The sequence below is a fragment of the Chinchilla lanigera genome, unplaced genomic scaffold (genome assembly GCF_000276665.1).
Source record: "Chinchilla lanigera isolate Chin_1 unplaced genomic scaffold, ChiLan1.0 scaffold00136, whole genome shotgun sequence".
Classification (NCBI taxonomy): Eukaryota; Metazoa; Chordata; class Mammalia; order Rodentia; family Chinchillidae; genus Chinchilla; species Chinchilla lanigera.
In genome coordinates, this window is record NW_004955537.1 from 8453 (window position 1) to 14493 (window position 6041).

A 6041-nucleotide genomic window follows, 5' to 3' on the forward strand; every position below is an offset into this window, starting at 1 on the left:
AAGACATCATACTCTCATGATACATGCATACCGAACTTTGTAGGAGCACAATTCATAGTACATAAATCCTCAAAGCAGCCTGTATAGCCCTCAATAGACAGTTTCATAAATAAAATATGACATCTATATGCAATAGAATACTACCCAGCTATTAAAAATAATAAACAGATATTTGCAGGAAAATGAATACACCTGGCAAATATAAACTTGAGTGAAATAAACCAGAAAAAAGCTTAAATACCATGTGGTATTTCTCATTTGAGTGAAGCAAAGTACAAAGAAAATAATAAAGGATAGGTACAAAGGGACAAGGGGATGAATCTCTTGCAAAAGAAAAGTGGTCCAAGAGAACAGGGAAAGGGATGAGGAGGAGGGGAAGGGAAAATCAGAGCAAAGATATGCCATGTACAGAGACCTAATAATCTCTATTAATATAAACCTTATTTGCCATAACAGGAGTTGCTATTGATGTCTGCCAAGGCCCCAGGCTGGAAGGGCCCTAACCTGAGCCTCTCCAAGGTCACTTCTGACCACCAAGCCCCAGACACTCAACTAGAAGCCACCAAAGGCACGGCTGGCCTGGCATCAGAAGAAAAGGCTGTACTTGATAGTCTTCCTTAAAGCTCAAGTCCAACTGTGTTGCTACTTTTTAATCAAAGCTTAGTTATGTATGATTTAAACTCAAGAGACTGCGAAGGCTTGATATTGATTCCATCACTCTCTCAAGGTCAGCTAGGAGACTTGCAAACAAGTTCTCTGGGCACTGACCCAGTCCAGCACTAGTCAGGAAAGGGAAGGGGCTCAGTTAAGGCACAGCACAATATGAGACTCAGACCTCACCCCTAGACACAGGATCCCAAGGCTAGGTTCCTGCCCCCTCCTGAGGCCAGAGGGTAGCTAAGCGCCCCTTTTTCCTATGATCTGAATTGTCAGACATTCTGTGTCTCCAGACATGTGGTAACAATGGCCTCCTATGACCTGCTGGGGAACTCAATTTTTCTCCCTTTATTCCCTCTTCCTCTCTCTGTCAAAAGCCACTAAGAGTTTCAGCAGGAGAATTCCTTCCAAAGCCTTCTTACACTTTATTAATAAACATTCAAATTAAGAAACAGGCAAGAAAAAAGGGTTTGGCCTGAACCTCATTCCCCAGAACATAGCAGATCTTACATAGCAAGTTTTCTAAGGAGAGGGCTCCTGTATGCAGATAAGTTATTCCTTTCAACCTGGAGACCACTCACCAAACTCTAACAACTGCAGTAGTTCACTTTTTGTACCACAAGAGTTTTCATTTGTAATTTTCACAAAAACATTCCAGATTCCATTTTTTCTCCAGATAAAATCCAATGCATTGTTGAAACAGCTCCTACCGGGGCTGGGGATTTAGCTCAGCGGCACAGCGCCTGCCTGGCAAGTACAAGGTCAAGAGTTCGATTCCCGGTACCGGAAAAACAAACAAACAAAAAAAACCAGAAGAAACGAAACAGCACCTACCTGTTCCTTAGCCTCTGTTTCCAGCTGTTAGTCAAATCTTCAATTGAAGCACAGTAGTGTGCACATCTAATCCCAGCTTTTGGGAGGGGGAAGCAGGAGGATCACAACTTCCAGGTAAGCCTAGGGTACAAAGTGAGATCCTGTGGGAAATGAAAAAAGGTCTGATTAACCCAGAAGAAGCAAATGCCCTACTGTTCCATCAGCCCACTGAATTTTCCCCTGCCCTTTTGTTACTTTATTATCTCAGAATGCCCTCCTGTTTATCATACTTTTATTGTTTAGGTTAACTGACAAGCAGTGTCACTACTAAAAACACCACCAGCAGCACCAAAAAAATGAGGGGCTGCAAGACCTGTCTCTGTTGACACAAGGTAAGCCCAGAGAGGGCCAGAAGCCCCAGTGAGCAAAGGCCACAGCTACTGTGAACTATAAAAGTGGCGTTTTACAGTTTTACTGTGACAGTGGCTCTTTCCACATGGCAGACTAGAGCTCGAGAAGTAACCCGGTGCACTGGCTGCCATATCTGAAAGGGTTTAATCTCCAGCCATTTTCAAGAGGGGTTAATTGTTTAAGACTAAGATACAAACAGCTACGCTTCACAATTTCTGGAGTCACTCTACCACGGTAACTGGGCTGGAGATGACCATAAATAGTGCAGATAGCATGGGCTGCACATATCCCCCAGCTACCCAGGTTTAGGCTCAGACTGGGAATGACACAAGGGCTCTGCCCTATCTGCTGAGAAGCCAAGTCATTCCTGCGTGGCCTTGCAGAGGGTTTGGACTAAAGTGCTACCATTAAATCCAGGGTTCTTCTTCGACCCCCAACATGCTGCCAAAATCAAGCACAGAACTCAATGCTGTTTGCTTTCTTCACCTACCAATGTGCCCAAGGATTCACCTCAGCTTGGATGACTGTCACAGATGGGTGTATTAACAAAAAAGCCTATGCAGTTGGGTGGGGAGCACATTACAAGCCCAGAGAGCTTTAAGCTAGGAAGGGCAAGCTATGACTTTGGGTGCACAGAGATGCAAAAGGTAGAAGAGGCTGCAGTGGAAATAGGTTTAGGGTGGACACAACTGACCGCTCAGGAAAGGGAGAGAACTGTTCAGCATTCAGTAACAAAAATGTTCACATCCAATTCTGCAGGCAGTGCAAATAACTCATTCATTTAAAAACACGGAGGAATTTCTTTTAGAATTATTCCCTTTTTTGTTTTGTTTTTTAAAGGTTTGGGGTCTGTTCTTTTTAGTTTTCTTTTTATTTTGATGTTTTTGTAATTCTTTTTTTGTTTGTATTTTTCTCTACTTTTACCTAATTTTATTGTTTTTCTTTGACTTAATAGGTCCTTTTCCTTTATCTCACTGTATTTTCCCCCTCATTTTCCTTCCATTACTCAAATTTTACTTCTTTCATTCTCCTGCTCTCCACTGCTTCTACCTGTACTATTATTAGTATTAGCATTTATTAATCTTTAGATATTTAGGGGGGCTGGGGATTTAGCTCAGCGGCAAAAGCACCTGCCTGGCAAGCGCAAGCTCATGAGTTCAGTTCCTGGTACCGGAGAAAAACAAAAACAAAAAAATAAAATAGATATTTAGTTAACTCTATGCTATTATTGTTGAGTTATCTTCTATTGCTAATGGTGGTATAGATGATGTGATTAGTATATATCCACTAGATATCAATATATGGATTCTTTGCACCTATATTATGATTATATATTTCTTTTATGTAACTAAGGATGGTACAGTGGAAATTTTGATTGATTCTTATGACACATCAATATCCACTTCGTTTTTGACTACTTTCTCTTTTTGGGGTTTTGAGACAAGGGCTCACTACACAGTCCAGGGTGGCCTTGAACTCACTACTTAGCCCAGTTGTCCTCAAACTCATGGTGATCTTCCTGGCTCAGCCTCCTGAGTGTTTCCTGACTCTATTATTGTTGTTGAATTTTTGCTATTGCCAAGGAGGCCTAGTTGTTTCTATTAATTTGTGCAGTGGATCGATAACTGGTGGTCAACTTATAACCCCCAGCTGAACTGAGTAAGTGTGGTGCTGGGTGTGGGAGGCCCACCTGAGGACTGTTGCCAACACCATAAAGGCAGACCTGGAGAAGAAGGAGGCTGTTGGGAGCTGACACAGGCTGTTGGGAGCTGGCTCTCCTGATGAACTCGGCTGTTTTCATCCTCCGAGGAGCTTGGGACCTCGCTGGCACTTGCGAATGGCTTTGGTTCACTTTGGGGAGCTATGCTCCTCACTTTGAGCATAGCTTCCTGGCTCCAGAGGGGAAGATGGTGCACTGCCAGCCTCCTGGCAAAGCTTGCTGCATGGGCTTCCCCGATGGGAACGCGGCCATCCTGATCATCACAGGAGCTCGGGACCTCACTGTTGCCGGCGATGGCTGTGGTACCTTTTTGGGGAGCTCTGGTTCTTCTGAGCATCACTTACTTCCCGGCTCCAGTGCAGATCCCTCAGCCTGCTAGCATAGGTCCTTCATCCTGGTGGCACAGACTTTGTACATTCCACCACTGACCTTTGGGCCTGCCCAGCAGATCCGTGAAACAGGCCTGCACGAGACGTTGTCTTGGGCTCTGGTTATTCAGCTGGACTCATGTAGGACATTGTTGTGGGATCCAAGCCCTCAGCTAGATTCCTTGGTCTTAGTGTGTGGACAGATTTCCTGTGCTCTTTTTTTTTTTTTTTTTTTGGTTTTGGTTTTTCTCCGGTACCGGGAACCAAACTCACGACCTTGTGCTTGCCAGGCAGGCGCTTTGCCGCTGAGCTAAATCCCCAGCCCCCAGAGCTAAATCCCCATCCCCCTCCTGCACTCTTTTGTATACTGTTCTTTGGGTGACTATTATAAATAATCATATGAAGTATGTGTCCTGTATTATATTGTTCCCCTTGCAAAATAAGCCCCAAACCAACACAATTGGTTTTCACTGTATGGTTCAATCTGGTTTTTGTCTTTGTGTCATCAAATATATATTTCTGTGAGACTCCTGGAAAGATGGCAGAGTGATAAACAGCAACAAATCAACCTCTCCAGGATTTGGAATCCAGACCCTGGGAAATAACAACTTGGGGGACAAAAGAAGACGTGAATACCCAGGACCAAGGAAGGGTCTCAAGGTAAAAATCAGAGCCTGCAGAGAAAGTGACAAATCAGACCAGAATGCAGAAAAAGGAAGTGGTAAACTATTTTCTCCTCAGCTCCTGCCTCACAGCATGAGAGGGAAGGATCAATGCGAGGGTAGATGACTCCAGAGGCCTGCAAGGAGGAACGCACCAGTGCAACAGGGCTGTGCACTACAACAGCTGCTCAGTGACTCCAGTCCGACACTCTACCACGTCCCCAGAGAGAGTGCTTGGCCAGAGCCATTTTACGGAGGGACCAACTGAACTTGGGACATGAAACAGCCACGGCATGACTTCCTCTCAAGGTTCCCTATGTCAAATTCCCACACTGACCAGATGAGGGACAACAGAGGAGATGTTCAGGGTCAAGGAGCTGAGGTCAGGCTGGGAAGAGACACTGAAAATGTAGGCTGAACAACTCAGGCGCCAACCCCACAATCAGAGGCTAAGGTCAACCTAAAATTCTGTCGAGTTGAAAGCACCAGAACCGGCACCGTGCCCTAGTCCTACTCAGGCTTGCTGGGATTATCCAGTACCCTGCCCTAAATCTACTGCAGGCATGCTGGGGTCACCCAGTTCAGACCTGGGATATCTATCAGTCTTCTTTGTCTACCAGTGACAGCAGAGATACACCGTGAATTAGATATGAGCACAAAACCATAGATCCCCAGAAGATAACCACAGGCTTGAAATCACAGAGAAATAACATCTTTTTCCCTTACTTTTGGGTTTTTTTCTCTGTAGGGAAAGATAGGGGACAGGCAGAGAAAGGTAAAGGCCTTCTTGGGGTTTCTAGCAAATCCTGACTGGAAAGGGTTAAACCCTCAATGGGGAGAGCAATTAAGAGAAGCAGGGAGAACTGATGAGAAGCCCAGCTTGCTTTGAAGCTAGGGCCCAATTCACTCCTCTCCACCGGCCAGTTAACTACAAAGGAGGCAAGATGGGAAGGGGCTATATGATAAAAAATTCACTTTGTATATAAAATATACACTCATACTGGGATACACACCTATATACAAATACATATATTTTATCATTCTCTCACCATGTTAATGTGGTAAAATGTGCAAGTATTACTGTACAACTCCTAACTCAGTCTTGAATGTGAGGCTCTGTTATAAGGCTCTATGGTATCACCTTGGCAAAATGAAGAAGATGAAAGGGAGCTTACCCAAGAATTTGCATGTAGGAAATACAGAGGGTCATTGGCCAGATCAGGGATGTGAGAGCCTGAAACAGCCAATCAATTTATAACAACTCTCAAAGGGGAAGAGGCCCTTTTTTGCTGTATAATGAAATGGGCTAAAAACAAAGACCTTCGGGGGCTGGGGATTTAGCTCAGCGGCAAAAAGCGCCTGCCTGGCAAGCGCAAGGTCGTGAGTTCGGTTCCTGGTACCGGAGAAAAA

The 6041-nt window shown here is 44.5% G+C and overlaps 1 long non-coding RNA gene across 1 annotated transcript in view; it reads right to left on the bottom strand.

The window, feature by feature from the left end:
- Positions 1–1497: 1497 nt before the first annotated feature.
- Positions 1498–6041, bottom strand: part of LOC102024049 — a 16825-nt gene continuing 12281 nt past the window's right edge. Inside the window, exon 4 of the long non-coding RNA XR_264768.2 lies at positions 1498–1631. This is a non-coding gene — a long non-coding RNA (uncharacterized LOC102024049). The remainder of the gene's footprint in view (positions 1632–6041) is intronic.